This window comes from Castor canadensis, chromosome 1 (assembly GCF_047511655.1).
Source record: "Castor canadensis chromosome 1, mCasCan1.hap1v2, whole genome shotgun sequence".
Taxonomy (NCBI): Eukaryota; Metazoa; Chordata; class Mammalia; order Rodentia; family Castoridae; genus Castor; species Castor canadensis.
In genome coordinates, this window is record NC_133386.1 from 207,766,243 (window position 1) to 207,786,334 (window position 20,092).

A 20,092-nucleotide genomic window follows, 5' to 3' on the forward strand; every position below is an offset into this window, starting at 1 on the left:
GCATCTGGTCCCTTTCCTCACCCTAGAGCAAACCCATGTGTCCCTCTCCCAAGCCCAGATGAGGGGTGCAAGGAAGGCAGGCCAGGGGCTGATAGCAGGACAAAATGCCCTGGGAGGACCAATCAGGAGGGCAGCGTAGCCTCTATGGTGGGAACCTTTGTGTAAGGGTCATGGTCTCTGCCCATTGGCGGCTGCCCAGGCCCCGGGACAACCCCTCCACAGTTACTCTGCCCCTTGGCTCTCCACATGGAGCCCCAATTCTCAACTGCCAAGCACTCCAGCTTCTATGCAGTGGGGAGGTTGTGGAGGCCTCCCCTGGGGTATAGGGAGATAGCTGGTGGCCTTGATAGTCCAGGGGTGGCTGAGGCCTCTGGAGGGAGTTGGGTGTAGAGGAGGCCAGGCTCGCTCCTGGACATTAGTGCTATCAGCTGTGGTGTCAGTCCTACTGCCCTTCTAACGAGGGAGGAGATGTTCCTAGTGCCACAGAAAGGTGCTGGGGAGCCCCTCGGACTGGTGCCCTTCCTTTCCCAAGCGTCACTCTCAGGTGGTTGATTTGTAATGCAGTAGCTGCAGAGCGACCAGCCCTGGCAGTGGTGCCCTGGCCTTCCAGCCTCGGGAGGGTCAAGGGTCACTCGATGCACCTAGGGAAAGAATTGGCATGCACTCAGTTCAGGGGGCTGACATGAGGGGCTGCCAGCCTGGGCCAAGTGCCTCCGCAGCCCCAGGCAACAAGCCCAGAGCCCACCCAAGTCTCTAGGCTGTCCCTCAGGGTCACCACAGAACCCTCAACCTACCTGTCTACAGTAGAAAGGGCCGAACAGGGAGCGGGGTCCAGGCCTGTCCAGCCCCAGAAGCCTGAGTGTGCCCTGCACCGCCAATCCTACTGCAGCTCCCTGCTATATGCAGGCCCAAGGTCAAAGGCTTGGTGGTCTCTTGAACCTCTGTTTGGCCTCCTGGAGGAGGGAATGCCCCCAAAAGGGTGCTTCCCCAAATAGGGGCTGTTACCTCTCAGACAGGACCCCTTCTGGGGCAGGGGCTGCCTCCCCCCTCAGTCAAGGCCTCTTCTGAGATGGGGACTCCTCACCAAGAAGCCTCCAGTCGGGGAGAGGGAAGGACTGAACGTTCGGGGTCGGCCCAGAGGCGCCCAGCGGGCGGCTGCCCCCCGCCAGCCCAGAGATTCCTGGAGGCCCAGGCGCTGCCTGCCACCACCGTGGAAAGTCGGCCCTAATCAATAAGGCCACACGCTAAATAGATCACTTAGTGCTATGCTTCGGCCACAGCTGTAATGATATTAAATAACAACGCTCTCAGAAACCTGGCAGCGGCTACACTCGCGGGAGGGAATGGGGAGGGGCAGGGGCCGCACTGGCGTCCTGGACTGGCAGGCCCTGCCCCCAGCCTCTGTCCCCCCAAGGGGAGCTGAGACTGCCCAAGGCCATAGCCTAGCCCTGTTTCTCCACTCAGGACTGCCTGGGAAGCTCAGACCCAGGCCCGCCCAGGCAGGGCTGGAACCCACTGTGATCCAGCTGCCCCCCCAGACAGTGTGCACACTGACCAGTCTAAAGGACCCCGAAACACCCTGGCCTGAGGTGGGACTGGTTGAGGCCTTGACAGCAGGACCAAGTGGTGGACTAGAGACCTCAGGGAGAACCAGAGAGCAAGCAGGGAGAGGCAGAAGTGGGATACATTGTGCTGGGTGCAGGCTCATTCTTTATTTCTCAAAGACCCAGTCCCCCCCACCAGTCCCAGTCCACCCCCAAACGAGCCACCCTTGGAAAGCCAGCCACTGGGCCAGTCAGCCACGCACAAGAACAGGCTCAACCTGGCAGCCCTGTACTTTCTGTGGGATGCGCAATGGCGGGCGTGAGTGGTGAAGCTCTGCACACAGGGTGGCATGGAACGGGCAGATGGAGTCCACACGCGACCCAGGCCCACACAGAAGCAAAGGGCAGTGGTCCATCCCTCCAGACAGGCTCAGGGAGGACCCCAAGTCCTGCTGGAGCCTAGGAAGTTCAGAGCAGGACCTTCTCCTGGTATGGGCAAGTATAGAGAAGGGGAGACCCCTGAGGTGACAGCCTGGCCCCTGGATGACTGAAGACTAGGGGCAAGTCCTGGCCTTGAAGAGGAGCACTGAGGGTGGAGAAGAGTCTGGTGTCCACTCACACCCCCCCACGCCCAGCCCAGGGCTGGCACCAGCACTGTCCCACAGGGGAAGCTCCAGGGACAGGAAGGACTGCTGAGGAGAGGGGTCTGGCTTGGCTGTGGGTCCCCCAGGGCCAATTCTAGAGGGTCCAACCCCCTCCAGGTCTGACCCCACTCCATGACTTTGAGAAAGACTCAGGGAAAGCAAAGACATCAAAGACTCCAGAGTTCAAAGATGCCAGAGGGCAAAGGTCACAGGCCCCAGTTGCCTCCTGTGTGACCCTACTTCCTAACTTGGAGCAGGGAACGAACAGGGTCCCAGAGTGGCCTCTATGCAGCCCTCTCCCTTCCTTTTTTCGCAAAAGCAGTAGAAAACAAACACTATCCCTGCCCCTCTCCACAACCCCACCTCCCACAGCCCACCCCCAAAATAAACCGGAGAGCTTGCAGGCCAGCGCAGCGGGGAGACTGGTGGTTGTTTGCAACTCCGAGTGTAATGTGAAAAATAAATTCCTTGTTTATGCTGGGAGGGGAAGAGGGGCGTTGAGGAGAGAGACTTACTACTTTCTCTTCTTATTTTTTTAAGACCCTTTTTGCCTGGGCACCGAGTTCCTTGTCCCAGTTTTAGCTCCAATGCCCACTGTGTGTTTTGAGCAGAAATGGATCAGAGGAGGTGAAGAGGAAGAAACGGAGGAGGGGGAGGAGAAGGAGGAGGCCACAAGGGGTGAAATTTAAGCTGGCTGTTGGCCCAACCACCAACTTAAAACAATAAAGCCAGAGGAAGTCCCGTAGGAAAGAGAAACAGGGCGAGGGGGGTGGGTGGTCAGGGAAGCAGGACTGAGGGGCCGGGGTCACCCCAGGGACCCAGCTCTGCTCATGGCTTTGGGGACTCAGCAGGAATGGGGCTGAGTGAACAGCATGGAGTCTTCCGGCAAGGCAGAGCTAGCCCAACACCTGGCCCTGGAGCGGGGCTCCAAGGGGAGAGAGGGATGTCCCCAGATGGCCCAGGCATTGACTGCGTTGGACAGGGGTTCCATGGCCTAGAGACCATTGCTCTGGTACAGCAATGACCCTGTGGCTCGGTGGGGGACAGAGAGGTGGCCCCTTAAAAGGCAGTCCCTCCCTGTAGGGGTGTAGTCCTTCCCAGGCAGGTGAGGTCAGTACAGACTCCTGCTCCTGGCCTGTCTGGGAGGTCCACAAGGAAGTTGAGAGGTGTGCACACCTACCTGCTTGCATGTGAGTCCTGGCTCTGTCCCTTCATTGCTGCTGCTTTGTGGCCATGAGCCCCCCTGCTTAGGCTTCAGGGTTCCCCATCTGCACAATGACCCAACATCTCCAAGAGATTCAATCCTAAAGGAGGTGTCTACCCATGCCTAGCTAGGGCAAAGGCAGGTGGCCATTGGCACAGCCCTGTGCCCTCCAGGTAGCCTGTACCCAAGAACAGAGGGAGGCCTGGAAGTGCTGGTCCAGGTGGCCTGGGGACTGCCCAGCATCAAACATGGAGAGGTCCTGAAAGGCCGAGTGGCACACTTGGTCACCCTGAACAAAGGCTCCTCTGCCCACGGAGAGGGGAGTCCTGTGAAGAGGGTGATGTATCAAGAAATCAGAACAGGCAAGAGATGGTGGGGAAACTGAGGCAGAGCAGGAATGTCACTATTTTAATGGGCAAAGCAACTGTAACAAAGCACCACTGCTGGATGGCTTCAATAGCAGACACTCAATGTCCCACACCCAGCTTTCAAGTCCAAGATCAAGGTGTTGCAGGACTAGGTCCTTCCAAAGCCTCTTTCCTGGGCTCACAGATGGTGTCTTCTCCCTGTGATCTCATGTGTGACGGTGTCCTGATCTCCATTTCTTATGAGGACACAGTCAGAATGGATTAGTCTCACTAATCACCTCTACAAAGACATCCCCCCCTTCAACGATAGTCACATCCTAAGGAAGTGGGATTTGGGGCTTCAAATTACAAATTTTAGTGGGAAACAATTTAGCCCACAACAGTCACCATCCCTAGAAGTGTCAGATAAGGAAAGGGCTATGGCAGAACACTTGCACATGGTCAGAAAACCACAGTTTGAAAGCGCCAGGAGGAGAGAGGGGTGACAGGTCTCACTGCAGGGGCCACTTGCCCACAGTGGGAAAGGCTAGCCCAGAGCCCAGGTGTGTCGGGGGCCGTGAGAAGAGCTGGGCTGGAGCAGGACTCCATCCTCTCCGGGGCCCCGAGGGTGAGGCCCAGGCAGGGGGCTGGAGGAGCAGGGACTGCAGTGGGAAGACAGAGGAAGGAGGGAGATGGAGCAAGCACTTGGAAGCTACAGTGTGGGAAACGGCCTCGCCAGAGCCGGATGTGAGAGAGGACCCGGGGGGTGGGGGGGTGAGGGGGGTTGTCGAGCCAGCTGCACGTGCAGTCCTGTGGCCCATCTACCGGATCCTGCTGGCCTCCAGGGATCCAGACCCTGGACTCACACTCATACCACTGGCCAGGTGGAGACCCATGCGGGAAGGGACAGGGATGGTGAGCTGCCTACAAGGTCTGAGCATGCCCACAGATGAGTGCACAACCGGGCTCTCTGCTTCCCCTAACCGTCCCCGCATGAGGCTCAGATGAGGGAAGTGAGTTAGTGCAGAAGTTTCTTCCAAAATAGCTCATCAGCAGAGCCCAGATGGAAAAACCCGCCTCCACGGAGCCCTTTGGAATTGTAAATCATTTCTTTCTGGAAATACGTAGCGTGAGGGGTGAGATAAAGGACAGGCCTGAATGTTCCTCAGGATAGACACTGTTGGCTCAGGACACCATGAGCCCCTCCACCCAGGGCCCCCTTTGGCACCTTCCTTCATCTTTTCTTCATCCCCTATTTCTGGCTGCCCTGGCTTTTGGTGGCACTGGAGGGTCCCAGTCAGCCAGAGTCAAGGGTGATAATGGGGTCTCCACTTGCAAGATTGCTCTACCCCAGATCACCAAAGCCACAAGGACTGTGACTTCCCAACAGAGTCCTCCCTTGCTAGAACTGCCTAGGCCACGCCCAGCTATAATGATGGAGAGTCTCCATAGTTGGTTTGAAGATGACCCTATGTACGTATGCCGTGCACCACATATGCTGATGGCTCGCACCCCCTGTTTGAGGAAGAACCTCTGCCTCCAGTGAAATACCCCCTCCCCATTCACTACTGAGACAGCAGGGCACCGTCCGTAAACAGGCATCCCTGTAAGTCACCGTTAAGGAGAGCAGTTGGCGTCAGCAGGGGGCTCTGCTCTAGGCATGTGAGGGGGGAGCCCAGGCTCCTGCCACCTTGTGGCTCTGCGCTTCCAAAGCCATTGGAAATCCTGTCTTTCCTGCTGGGGAAGAGAGGGACAGAATCCTTCTAGAGATGGTTATGGAGCAAGACCAGAAATAGCGCAATCAATTCTGGTCCCAACTCATGGGCCAGGTTCCACATTGTGTCCTCAGAGACTGGGCCTCACAGGTCCCCCAGGACCCACACCTTCCACCTCCAACCTCTCGTCCCCCTTCCTCTCGTCCCCCTTCTCTCCCACCAGCCCTCTGTCCCCACAAGGATGGTTTCCTGGTCTTTGCGGGTGGGGTTGATCCTGCTTAGGCTGGTGATGCCCTTGGCTCACAGCAGTGGGGCATGTGGAACCATGCTGTGTTGTACTTTTGGGGTAGAGGAGGTAGACAGGAGGGTCTCCACAGGCAGCTTCAGTCTAGGTGCCAAGTGCAGCCCAAACCCAGCAGGGTCTGGGGGAGATGGATGTACTCCACCTCCTTCCCAGGAGAACCCCTGGGCACAGGCTGCCCAGGGCTCCAGGACAGCCTGTGGTGGCCAGCGCAAGTGGGGGCCTGTGTGCAGTGGGTATGTGGCAGGGAGGACCCTCACTAGTAAAGACCTGATGGCCCCTCAGCATGGCTGCGGGACGGGAAACGAGGAGAAAGCCCAGTTCCTTGTGAGCCTGGGAGTGGAAGAGGGGACTGTGGGGGAGCAAGAGAGGAGAGGAACCCCCGGGTGATGATGGCCATTCCTCTGCCTTTCCAGCTCCAACCCCCCAGTGCGCAGCCTCAGCCTTCAGGAATGTCCTGTCCTTGGTGGGAGCTGCCAAAGAGAATGGACAGGACCCAGGAGCGGGGGCCCAGGCAGGTGGCCGGCGGCCCTGACACTTTCCTGGCCGAGGTCTGCGTCCCCCGGATGCTGCTGAGGAGGTTTGGGGGGCTTAAGCATCTGGGCGTGAAGGACAGCTTCCTGGCCCATCTGCTGAGGCTCCCACTTGGAGGGCCTGTGTTGTTGGGATGTCTGAAATATTTGTTTTCCAAAGGATTAACTTCCAGATGATACCAGAAGGGCCAGGAACAATCCACAAGGCTGGAGCAAGGAGGCCCTCAGTCCCTCTTGAACCCAAACCAGGAAGGCGTCCTCCACCTAGACGAAGCAGGCGACCTTCTTTCTCTTGCTCTCACTGGCTACTCTGCTCCCCACATCATTCATCCTCTCCACAAGTGTGACCCCCACCAATCACCTTTCCTCACCAAGCAGAGGGTGAGGGGACAGCGGCCCAGGGGTTCACTCACTGTGACAAGCCTGGGCTCTGGCATGGCCTCCCCTCTTACTCTACCTGGTTCTCTCCTTGTATCTGGGCCTCTTCTGGGGATTATCAGCCCCACACAGAGTGGGGCCATTGCCTTCTCTGAAGAGGCTGAGGTGGGGAAGCTGACACTTCTCATGCCTCAGAGCACTCTCCAGCCTTCCTGGGTCTGGCACACCTGGCATGGCACACCTGGCACTCTGCAGCCTTCCTGGGTCTGGCACACCTGGCATGGCACACCTGGCACTCTCCAGCCTTCCTGGGTCTGGCACACCTGGCATGGCACACCTGGCACTCTCCAGCCTTCCTGGGTCTGGCACACCTGGCATGGCACACCTGGCACTCTGCAGCCTTCCTGGGTCTGGCACACCTGGCATGGCACACCTGGCATTCTGCAGCCTTCCTGGGTCTGGCACACCTGGCATGGCACACCTGGCACTCTGCAGCCTTCCTGGGTCTGGCACACCTGGCATGGCACACCTGGCACTCTCCAGCCTTCCTGGGTCTGGCACACCTGGCATGGCACACCTGGCACTCTGCAGCCTTCCTGGGTCTGGCACACCTGGCATGGCACACCTGGCACTCTGCAGCCTTCCTGGGTCTGGCACACCTGGCATGGCACACCTGGCACTGGGTCTGGCACACCTGGCATGGCACACCTGGCACTGGGTCTGGCACACCTGGCATGGCACACCTGGCACTCTCCAGCCTTCCTGGGTCTGGCACACCTGGCATGGCACACCTGGCACTCTGCAGCCTTCCTGGGTCTGGCACACCTGGCATGGCACACCTGGCACTCTGCAGCCTTCCTGGGTCTGGCACACCTGGCATGGCACACCTGGCACTGGGTCTGGCACACCTGGCATGGCACACCTGGCACTGGGTCTGGCACACCTGGCATGGCACACCTGGCACTCTGCAGCCTTCCTGGGTCTGGCACACCTGGCATGGCACACCTGGCACTCTGCAGCCTTCCTGGGTCTGGCACACCTGGCACTCTGCAGCCTTCCTGGGTCTGGCACACCTGGCATGGCACACCTGGCACTCTCCAGCCTTCCTGGGTCTGGCACACCTGAGGTTGAGGATAGCAGTGTTCCTGTGGGAAGATGGATGATGGTCTGGAACTACCTGGTGGGGCCAGTCCACAAGGGTGGGGAGGAGCTAGCTGACACACTTGGGGAAAGTAGGCAGGTAAGGCAGCAAGCAGAAGACCTGGAGGCAGGGCTGCTAGCTCTGGGATTCCTTGCTGATGGTTGGTGTGAGCCAGGGCAGGAAGGTGGGGATCATGGAGTCTCCAGAGCAAGGCTCAGGCAGATGGTGACATCCTCAGTCCGAAAGTGACAGTTGACCAACTTCTGCAATGGGTGCTGGGACAGGATAAGCAATGGGCTGCAACTACAGGGAGTGTCGGGAGGGATGAGGGTCAGGAGTCAAAGGAGAAGTCAGGAGGGAGTAGAGACTGGAGGAGGGCTGCAGGATAGAGGCCAAAGAAGTGCTGAGATGGTGAGGTGGGGACATCATGTGTAGATGTCCTCAAAGTGGGTGACAGCAAGAACTAACCTCACTACACGTCCGGAGCTGCTGGGGACCAGTTAAACCCTTAGACATGCTTAGCTCCTTCCTATCTAGACATCCAGAGGTCCAAGGGCACAGGTGGGCAGAACCCACAACTCATGGGGATGGGTTCTCTGGGTGCCACCCGTGTTGCCATCCTTGGATTGCCATGGCAGGCTGGCTCGTCTTGTCCCTAACTCCCAGGCAGTGAGCATGTGAGAGAGCTCATCGTCAACCAAGCCAGGACCTCAGGCCAGAGCACCCATCACAGCTGGCAGTGGGACACTGTGACTACCCAGCACCAGACTGCCAAGATGCTCCGCTGGGGCATCTGAGGCTTCTGCAGGGTCTGAACAACGCTCGGGTTTCTTCTTTCTGCCTCCCAGAAGAGGGGGCTGGGACTTCTTTGAGGAGCAGAGCTGGTAAATAACCACACATGGACTTAATAGATGGTCAGGGAGCTGTGCTGCAGACCCCTCTCTTCACTGTCCTGAGCCCACCTGACATGCTATAGGGGTTTCTCCCTTCTCCAACCTCAGTCAGAATGAGAAGGATGGAGTCAGTTGATGTCTGGGCCCCATCAACCTTATGACTAACCAGTGAGGTGTCACACATCACATACCATGTGCAAATTTCCCCAGGAGTTTTTCAGGACTGCCTGCCTTCTGTCTCCCCTGCCTGTGAGACCTAATAGCCCAATCTCTGTTCCCTGGGTCAATGCTACTTGCCTGGTGTCCCCTGGTTGCCTCCCAGGAGACAGCGTGGCTGGGAGAAGTGGAAGGAAGGGTGTTCTCAGTTATTTGTCACTGCCTGAACAACCACTACACAAATGAGCACCCCAAACCAACAACAACTTGCTAGGGCCAGGCTTGGCTGGGTGGAGTTTCCGTCCTTGTGGTTTGCTCTCTGTGCTGCATTCTGCTATCATCTGGGCTCAACTGGACAGTCCAAGTAGTCTTGACCCACCTGGGTCTCATAGTGACCGGACACCTTACACTGTTTGGCCTCTCATGGGAGCAAAACTCTTAAGACTTCTTGAAGGTTAGCCTTTAAAGTCACAGAGACGCTCTGCTGGGTTTTGTTGGCCTAAACACCCTCCACATTCCTGGGGAGACAAATGCGTTCCTCCTCTGGACGTGGGCAGCAGCAAACTTGCTTGCGGGAGGCACCAGGTGGGGAGGGGTGCGGTGGCATTCCGGTGAGAGGGGCAGAGGTAGGAGCAGCCTCAGGCTCCGGGTTTGTGTCTGGGTCCTCGCACTGCCAGAGAGAGGGACACAGATCTGAGCCATAGAGAAGTCATTATCCCCTTCTCTTTGGCATCTTCTCTTGAGACTGGCCTCCCTGCTTTGTGTCCACTCTGCAACGTGAGACAAAATGAAACACACGAGGGCCATGGAGTAGAGAGAGCTGGGTTCGGGGCTCGGACCTGGTGTGGTGGAGCCCTAGTGTTTGGTCGTCTCTGGAAGGCTGTTGCTCAGGCTCTGTGGCTGGGTCTGAGGCAGCAGGTCAGGAAGAAGATGGGCAAGAAGCAGGAGTGGGGCAAGGACACCTGGACATCATGAGGCTGCCTGGGAAGCCAAGTAGACACTCAGGAGCTTCTCTTTCCACTTTGGACTGAGCTGTGTAATGTCCCCCATCCCTGTTCATGTCTACCAGGAACTTGTAATGTGGCCTCACCTGAACAACCGTTCCATGCCGGTGTGACCTGTGATTATTGCTAATTCACATAGGATGAGAGAGGCCCTAGATCCAATGATGAGTGTTCTTATCACGAGAGAGGTTTTGGACACAGAGAGAGACACAGACAGGCAAGGGAAGAGGTCATGGGAAGATGGAAGCAGAGTCTGGGGAGATGCAATCACCAGCCAAGGAAGGCCTGGAACTCCCAGAACTTGGAAGGAGCAGAAAGTTCCCTCCCCTGGAACCTTCTGTGGGAGTGTGACCTGCCCACTCCTTGATTTCAGACTTATGGTATCCAGAGCTGTGCAATGATAAGTGCCTGCTGTTTAAGCTCTAGCTTGTGACCACTTGTTAGGACAGCTCCAGGACCACCACACACACCTCCAAACCCAGGGTGCGAACTGCCCTGGTAAGCTGGTGCCTATCAGGACAGAGCTGCACGCACACTGGGCCCAGAAGGTGGAGGACAACGTGAGCCAGAGGCTGGACTGGCAGAGGCTTACACCACTCCTGGGCAGTGGCACCCACTTCCAGGTGGGCACATGCCTCTGTTCCCTGACCTCCATATCTCAGCACCATAAGGAATGCTAAGGACCGGGTGGCCTGAAAAGTGGACTCTCTCACCTTCAGGCTGCAGGTCCAAGGTGGAGGTGTGTGCAGGGCTGGTTTCCTCCCAAGCCTCTCTCTTTGACTGGTAGTTGGCACCTTCAACCTATCTCCAGGTAATAGCACCGTGCCCATGTCCCCACCCGGGTGACAGCACCGTGCCCATGAACCCAACCTGGTGACAGCTCCATCCCATCTCCCCATCCGGCTGACAGCACCGTGCCCATGTCCCTATTCAGAGGACACCAATGCACCCAAATCTTCATCCAGGTGACGACCCTCTGCCCATGTCCCTGGCTACCTGACATTGTTACACTCACAATGTTTGGGTGACAGCCCTGTGGAGGTTAGAACTGGATGGGGGCATAGTATCAACATGGGAGAGTGGTACCCAGGTGCCACCTTCCAGGTGGCACATTCCCAATCCACCTGTACTCCAGATAAGCCCACAGTGACCACGACCTTTTGTCCTACTTAGCCTAAATGGAGCCTGGGGCAGCTCTGTGCACGTTGGCTGGGGACTCGGCCATACTCGTTATTGGCACTGCCACTGAGGACGGATGGCAGCACCAGCCAGCCATCATTACCATTGCTGGGGCCAGCACGCACCAGACTTGACCTCCGGGCTCCCAAAAGCTCAGCCCATGGTGCCAAGCCCAGGCAGTTCCTCTACATAGGCGTGCCTGAAAGTCAAGCCTGTCTTTCTGCTATCCTAGCGACATGCAAATGCTCTATTAGGAACATCGCCCCAGGGGGCCACCTGCTCTCAGGAAAAGTCTCCACGCTTTCCCTGGTACATCAACGGACAGAAGAGATGCACTTCAACCCCAAGAAGACCTGGGCTCTGGCAGGAGGAACAATAGCAGACCAAGAATCATGGCACTGTGGCTAGGTTGTGCAGGGAACAGAAATTCCCAAAGGGAACCAAATCCCAGGAACAGAGCCATTACCTAAGACTCCCCGATCACCGAGGACCAGAAAACGGTGACAGTTAAGGAGGAATCCCCATGTCTAGGGGGGTGAGCAGGACACTTGAGCCCAGGTTCTGAAAGGACACCCTTTGCACAGTCGTCCAGCAGGCACAGGGGTCTTGCGGGACTGCCGTGTCCAGCACAGAAGTTATTTCTGGAGTCTTTCTCGCTGGCACTGGGCGCTGGCCTCAGTGAGCCCGTCTCATTAGCAGATGGCGCAGAATTGGTTATGGGTGGGAAGAGAAAAGCTGCCGCGCGGTGGCAGCACAGTGTCACACATCATAATTCTGAGTCGACTGAGTTTGGGGTTCACCGGCAACCATGTCCAGGTTCACTGAGACCCAGTGCCTCGATGGCTTCTGAGGGTCCTGGGGGGGGACATTTGTGCATTTCTGGAGTGGTCTTCTTTGGTGAGCTGGGCTCACTCCCTAGATAGCGCAGAATCAGGGGTGGGGTGCAGAAACAGTCACTGTGTGGTGGCAGCATGGACTCACACATCTGAGTCCCAAGGCAGCCAGCAGCTGAGGTTGGGGTTCACTCACAGCTATGTCCTGGGTCATTCAGGCCTGGGCCACAGGGGGTTCATGAGGGTCATAAGGATAGGACACTCGTGTGAGCCACCCCAGATATCCGACTGGTGCCGTATCTACAACTCCACCGTCACAGTCCCCTCTGAGGCCATCAGTGCCGTGGCAAGGGATTCAAGTCACATCTACCAACCCTGGTGACCAGGGTTTGAGCCAAATACCAGCGCACGGACCCTACCAAAGACAGTTTCAATTCCAGAGCCTTAGGCAGGACTAACACCTGCCTCCAGGGGAGACAATCAGAGCTCTTCCTTTGCCCCAAGCCCCCAGCAATAACAGCTCATCCAATTTGGGTTTTGAAATGCTAATTGCGCGATTTGGATGCTAATTACTGGGAGGCTGCTGGCTCTCCATTCTCCCACAGAGCTCAGCCTCCAAAGGCACAGCAGACACCTCTAGGGGACTGGTAAATGGTGGGTACCCCATGCTGAGGGCTGGGGTACACTTCCCTGCCCTGGGCTCGGAGATCATCATGCCTATCCACCCTGTGTGCATATACACAGAGAGTCCCAGCTGCCTGAGGGTGTGCCCCAAGTCTGCATGGTAATATCACCCAGGTATGGAGTGCATAATAAGAACCTATGGGGTGGAAATTGGGGGTGAGTATGACAAGGGACTGCAGGAAGCTTCAGCCCAGGTTCCAGAAGGACACACTTTGCACAGGGTTTCCAGCAGGCACCGGGATCCTGTAGGTCTGCCATGAGACAGGGATCCTGTAGGGCTGCACAGAGATAATTCTCATCTTTCTTCCCAAGTTTGGGTGCTGCCAGGCGGCGCAAAATCGGTTGTGGGTGCAGAAACAGGAGTTGCCGCGCGGTGGCAGCACAGTGTCACACATGGCAGCTCAGAGGGCGCGGCGGCTGGGGTTCACCCGCCACAAATGGCACCTCAATAGTTCACGGGGAGGGGGATATAGGATGCTTGTGCAGTTATTTGAAGTGGTCCCCTTTTGTCTTGTGCTCCAAAACCAGCAGGTTTGTCTCACTCCCGACAGTGCAGAATTGGTTATCGGTGGGGAAGCAGATGTTGCCGCGTGGTGACGGCAAACACACGGCTTCCCAAACCAAAGTCAGGTGGCTGAAGTTGGGGTTCGCCTGCAGTAACATCCGGGGACCCCCAGGCCCGGCGCCGTGATGGTTCATAGGGTCATCACAGGGATAGTACGCGATGCATTGTTGGAGTGGTCCGCTTTTGTCTTGGGCCCGCACACCAGCAAGCTCGGCTCACTCCCCAGCGCCACAAAATCGCTGGTGGGTGGGGAGACAGAAGTTGCTGCGTGACATCGCCATTTCAAGAACCGAAGCCCAGACCTGGCTCAGATTGGATTCAACTGCAGTAACGTTCCGGTTCACCCAAGCCCAGCACCTCAACGATTCAGAGGGTCATCAGAGGGATAGGACACCTGGGTGCTTTCTGGAGCGGTCCCTTTTAGTCCCCGGCCCCAAAACTGGCAAGCTCGGCTCACTCCCGGCCGGCATTGGTGCAGAATTGGTGGTGGTGGTGGGGGGGGGACTAAAGTTGCCGCGGGATGGCAGCACACGGTGTCACACATTGCAACCCAGAGGTGGCTGAAGTTGGGGTTCCACCAGGGTAATGACCTGGTCACCCAGGTCTAGCACTTCAAGGGTCTGTAGGGTTGTGGGAGGGTAGGACGCTGTGGGTTTTGGGGGTGGTCCCCTTTTCTCTTGGGCCCCCAAACCAGTGAGCTCGTCGGCTTATCCTCAACCCGCGCAGAAGTGGTTGTGGGTAGGGAGACGGAAGTTGGCCGCAGCCGTGAGGTTTCACACGGCACAGCCGAGAGGTGGCTGAGGCTGGGGTTCGACTGCGGTAACGCCTCAGGTTATCCAGGTCCAACACCTCCATGGTTTACGGGATCACGGGAGGCAGTAGGACACTTGTGCCTTGCTGGAGTGGCCCCCTTTTGTCTTGAGCCCTAAAACCAGTGACCTCGGGTCACTCCCCAGACATCATAGAATCGGTTGTGGGTGAGAAGACAGAAGTAACTACGCGCACACGGAGATGACAGTGTGCGTGGTTTCACACACCAGACCCAGAGGCTGCCGAGATTGGGGTTCGCTCAGTGGCATTGTCTTGGGTTTCCTTCCCCAACTCGGAAACCCAAGTTCACAGGGTCACCAGAGGAACAGAAACACCTGGGCCTTGCTGGAGTGGCCCCCTTTTGTCTTGGGCCCCAAAGCCAGCGAGCTGGCTCACTCCCCAGATGGCGCAGAATCGGTCGTGTGCGGAGAAGTCAGAGTTGCCGCGGTGACAGCGCGGCTTCCCAAACCAAAGCCCAGAGGCGGCTGAGGTTGGGGTTCAACAGCAGTAACATTCCGGGTCACACAAGCCCGGCACCACGATGATCCCTTGGGTCCCCAGAGGGATAGGACACCCGTGTGCTTCTAGAGTGGTCCCCTTTTGCCCCAAAACTGGCAGGCTTGGCTCGCTTTCCGGTAGGTGTCAGTGCAGAATTGGCTGGCGGGGGTGGGGGGGGAGGTTGCCGCGGGCTGGTGGCACACAGTGTCACACATCGCAGCCCAGAGGCGGTCACAGTTGAATGTCTACTACGGTAATGTCCTGGTCACCCAGGTCCAGCACTTCAGTGGTTTGCAGGATCGCTGGGCCCTCAAAACCACCTCCCGACCGGCACAGAATCGGCTGAGGGTGAGGAGACCGAGGTTGCCGCGCGGTGGCAGTGCAGCCTTATACATGGCAGCTCAGACGCAGGCAAAGTTGGGGTTCGCCTGTTTCCACATCTCGGATCACTCAGGCCCAGCACCTCCATGTTTCTCAGGGTCATGAGAAGGACATTGTGCATTTCTGGAGTGGTCCCCTTTTGTCTCGGTACCCCAGACCAGCAAGCCGGCTCACTGCCTGCGCGGTGCAGAATCGGTTGCCGATGGAGAGACAGAAGTCACCGCGGGGTGGCAGCTGAGCTTCACACACCGAAGTGCCGAGGCACCGGGCAGCTGAGGTTGGGGTTCACCTGTAGCACCCACGCCTGGTGCCTCAAGGGTTCCTCAGGGTCACCAGGGAATAGGACTCACGTGGGCCACCTCTGGCCATCCCAGCTAACGCACCTCAAGTCGTGCTGTTGAAATTGAGGGACATGAGAGTGAGTGGTGGGAGATAATGGGGGACCCCTGTGCCTTGGATAATGGGGTTCTCATCTTCAGAGGGAGACCCTTCCCGTAGCGCAGGAGTGTTTCTGTGGTCCTTCTCTGTGGTCTTAAGTGTTGACCTCAGCCAGCTCACCTCCATTTGCAAAGAAGCTTTGAGTGTGGAGAGAGGCAGAGCCGCGAGGCGGCAGTACAGACCTACACATCACAGCGCCAACGCCACATAGGCTGGGGTCAGTTTATGGCAGATTGGGGGGAGTCTGCTTACATTTGTAACTCGGGGTCCACCCATAGAGATATCTGGGGGTTTTCAGATAGTAAAAATAGGGATAACCCATGACAACAGTAGGGAGTCAGTGTTCAGTTGGCATCCAGATCTTCATGGTGGGGGACACAGGTTCCTACAAAAGTCTGATTAAGGCACTACAGCACCCCAAATCTCCCCACACAACTGAGGCCCCGCCGTGTGGTCAGGCCGGGTCAGTTCTGGGGTCTTGGCCCTGGGTTCCAGCCATCTCCACCTTGGTCTGCCCCCCACCCCTCCTCATGGCCCCAGTACACATGGCTTGTTGGGCAAACCTTATGAGCTGCAGGGTCCCAATGCCCCCTCTGCAGAGGCCAAGAAGGACAGAAGGACAGAGTGGCCACAGAGTCTGGAAGCCCTCCTGTCTTCATTATGGCCCTGAGTCCTGGTGCCCGAGCTGAGTCAGGCAGCTGGGACTGGGCTACAAGGCTACTTACTGGACAGCTCATTATTAGAGGGAACCCACGCTTGAAGCAAGTGGCCTGAAGCATCCAGACTGCCAGGAAGGGGTGGTAAGGGGGACCTGGGGTGCCCCAACCAGCTATTCCATGGAAGCCACTGAGGCCAGAACGATCGACCAGACAGGACAAACTAGGTCACCCACCAGCGGCAGTGTGCCCCATAGCACTTGGGGCACCTCTCAGCCAGACCTGATCCCTGACCCTCCCCACAGTCCCCTGCAACTTATGGTTGACTTCAGGGACCCCTAAAGCGAACATGAGGTCTTAGCCGCGGTGGTGGCAGAATATGCAGAAGGCTCTGTACTTTGTCTGAGCCCCAAGGAATCCCTCCTCCTCCTTCCAGGATCCCTGCCACAGAGTGAGCGCCCAGCACTGGTAGACAGGGTGCCCCGGTGCACACCATTCTATAAAGGGAACCGATGGTCTCAGAAGGTAGAAGCTCTCGACCCAGGGGGGACGTTTGGGGACAATGCCAGACCCTGTCTAAGGGATGCCAAAAGAGTGGTGTGGGGAGTCTGTCTTTGGAGAATTCCAGGACGGGTGCGGGGTGAGAGAAACGTGTGCTGGAACGGTCCAGGGCGGAGGTGGGCCCTGCGGGGGCCCCGGCAGGGCTCTGTGCTGATTGGCTGGCAGTGCAGGGGCGGGAATTCTGGGCGGGGCCACCCCAGTTAGAAAAAGCCCGGGCTAGGGGCTGAAGAGCAGGGTGAGGGAGGGGGGTGGGGTGGGTGGGTGGGGAGGGTAACGGGGGAAACTGGGGAAGATGGGGCGCTGGAGGAGAGTCGTGGGGGCCGAGGAGCACCTCGGCCGTCTGGAGTCTGGCAGGAGTGGTGAAGGGCAGAGGGGCTAGCTCAGGCAGGGCAGAGGCAGCGGGGCCTGGGAGCCAGCAAGCATGGTGTGGCTCCCAGGCGTCATGGAAGCAGGGCAACACCGGTGTGGGGCTGAGGGGCCTGAGCTAGGGTTGGAGAAGAAGGGGGAGCCAGACATTCATCCCGGTCACTTTTGGTTACAGGACGTGACGGCTGGTCGGACAAGGGGGAGCTACTGGGCAGGGTTCGACCCCCAGGCCTGGGCAGTGGAGATGTAGCTGGCAGCAGTGGGCAGGTGAGGACCGCAGTGTGCTGGGCAGGTGAGTCCCCTTCTCTCCCCAGGCTTCGCTGCACTGGCCTTCTGGAAGAAGAAGGTTTAGGGCAGGGGGACTGGTGAGGAGAAGAGCGGCCAGCCTCCCAGCACGGCGGCAGGAAGGACGAGGCAAGACAGTTAGCAAAGGTGACATCTTCTCGGGGGGAGCCGAGACGGGGCAAGGCTGGGGGGCTGGTGGAAAGAGCATTTTAGAGGGGCAGGTAGAAAGACGAAAGGCTGCCAGTGAGGACAGAGGCTGCTGCATCCAGGGAGGTGATAGGTGACCTTGGAGACAGCGATAAAGGGATCCAGCAGGTGTGGGAACATTCCAGGTCCGGGTCGAACAGGGCTGGGCAGGGTCACAGGACATAGAGGGGTCCCCAGCTGCCACCACATCCCACCCACCGCAATTCATTCAGGAGCAGGTTCATGAGTGGCTCCAGCATGGCCTTGCATGGCCTGCGCTGGAGCTTCGAGGGCCAGAGAGCGGGAAAGAAGGGCAGTGCTTGGGCAGCATGGCAGGACATCATCAGGTGGGGAGAGGTGGCCGCGGGTGGCGGGCTCCGGAGAGATTTCGCAGCAAGGAGGCTGCAGTGGGCCCGGCCTACGGACACAACACTCCCACGTGGCACTGCAGCCCAGGGACTGGCGCGGAGAGGGCCCACAGTGGTCTTCGTGACACTGTATGCCCTAACCGCCCAGCCCCTGGGTCTGGCATGGCAGACAGGACAGCACCAGGGGAGTCAAGGGCACGGGGCGAGGCCAGACCAGGCGAAGTGGGCGAGGCGGAGTGAATGGGCTTTCTAAGGAGGGAGGTCGGGGCACAGGCAGGGCGAGGTTCAGCAGCGAGCCAGTGAGGCACTGGCCTCCAGAGTCCGTGGCCAAGGAGGGCCTTGCGGGCAACGAAGGAGCAGTGATCGGTGCCTCTGTGCTTGGACTGGAGACGAGGGTAAGTGTCTAGCCCACCAGCCGCCCCATCCCCACCTGCCCCTGCTCAACCAACTTCTTTGTTCTCCCCACAGCCAGGTCTCCAGCAGGGGTGGACGTGCCCGCCAGCCACGAAGGCCAGGACGCCAGCTGCAGTGACAGTATTGGAAAGACATGACATGGTCCGGTGTGATGGTGAGGACAGAGGGGCTGACATCCGGCCTTCCTGGTGAGCATATTCTCTGCCCAGTACAGGGCCTGACCACCTGGCCACCTGGCCACTCTCTTGTCCATTAACCCCGACTCTGTCCTCCACAGAACAACCTGGGCTGGCACCGGGGGACACTGCCACAAGAAACGTCTGTTCCTTTGATTTTCCAAAAGAGCTAACACACACTGCTGCTCTCTGGACCCCTTGAAACCCTCAAGATGAAAAAGGTGACTGCCCTCCTGCAGCATGTGGGGGGTGGGGGGCATGGGCTGGGGGAGTAGACGCAGGAGCCTGGGGGCTTCATTCTCTCCCACCCACAGAAATGGTGCTACCCAGCTCATGTCTGGGCCTTCGAATCTGGGGACTTCTTTAAGTCCATCTAGCTCTGAATCAAGAATATGCTGCACTCGGGAACCACACGTGACTCAGGAATCTGCTCTGGAAGGTGAGCCAGGTCGCCATTTTGGAAGCTGCCCAGCCCACCCGCACACCGCCCTGGCCCCCAGGCACATGTTAAGTCTCTCACTTTCTCTCTCTCTCCAGGTGAAACTGAAGGAACAGACGCCATCACCACCTCAGAAAAGCAGTCCCCCCAGCACCCACCCCCCACGACTCCATCTTCATGGCCACCCTCTGCTGTGCCCAGATTGTCATCACCCGTCTTCCTCCTGTCTTCTTCATCCTTTTCTCTCTCTTCTTCTTTTTCCTCTTTTTTCTTTGCTTGAGAGATTCAAAGCATCCATGACTCTGTTTCCCCACCCATCCCTTTTGAATTAATTTGCACTAAGTCGTTTGCACTGGTTTGGAGTTCTGGAGACAGCTTTGAGTCTCTCCGTGCAAGTGTGCAGTGAGTGTGTGGGCCTCTTTGGCCATGCCGCCCCAGCGCCTGCCTGTCCCATCCACCTCTGTCTGGGGGCGACTGGGCGCCGGCCGTGTGCTTGAGGCCTCGCCATCCCCTCGCCTAGTCTGGATGCTCCCCAACATCGGAGCCACCTCAAAACATTCCATTTCACCCCACTTCGCCCTGTGCCCCTCCCCACCAGGACTTCACCAGAAGCCCTGGGTTCATCAATAAACACAGTTACAGCCATTTGTCTCAGGGATTGAGATCTGTGCGTCTGCCTGGGGGTGCACCTTGAGCTGGGGGAACAGGGGTGGGGAGGGAGCAGAAGGAGGGGGGATTATAGGATGGAACAGGCATACGGGATAGGGTGAAGCACATACAAAGACTGGGATGGGATGGGGTGGGGAACAATGATGGAGAGGGGCTTACAAATGGGGCATAAGGGATGGGATGAAGTACACATGGCTCATGGGATCCTACAGGGTTACAGCACACAAGAGGTCACAGGGTGAGGTGGGACCTATGGACATGGCGGGATAGGGGTGGGGGCCTAGGGGAATGGGCGTCACAGGCGTCAGGGGTGGAGGATCACAGGCGCTACATGGAGACAAAAGGGGGGGTTGTGGGGCTGAAGGGGGAGTGGTCCCACAAGGAGAGGTGGGGGCTGGGGAGGTGAAGAGTGTCCTTGGCAATGAGAGAGAGGTCAGGCCCCACCCAATAGCTCCACGCTGCTGCTTGGTCCTGCCTGAACGCCTGCCTCCCTGAGCCCCAGTGCTGGCCCCAGACTCAAGGACTTGGTCTAGGTTTGGACAGCCACTTTCTGGGGAGTGAATCTGACATGGGCGGGACCCTGCCCCGTGGGGCTCACTGGGAGTGGGCAGCAGCACTTGAGGCCTGGCAGCCACGGACACATGGTGACCTCTGGACCTCCCCCTCCTGGCCCGGGCCCTGCTTAGCTCTGGGTCTGAGTAGACACACAAGGTGTCCCCTTCCC

At 58.1% G+C, this 20,092-nt stretch overlaps 1 pseudogene; it reads left to right on the forward strand.

Moving 5' to 3' along the window:
• The first annotated feature begins 16,757 nt into the window (after nucleotides 1–16,757).
• LOC109689759 (uncharacterized) lies at nucleotides 16,758–19,344 on the forward strand (annotated as a pseudogene).
• Nucleotides 19,345–20,092: the final 748 nt, after the last annotated feature.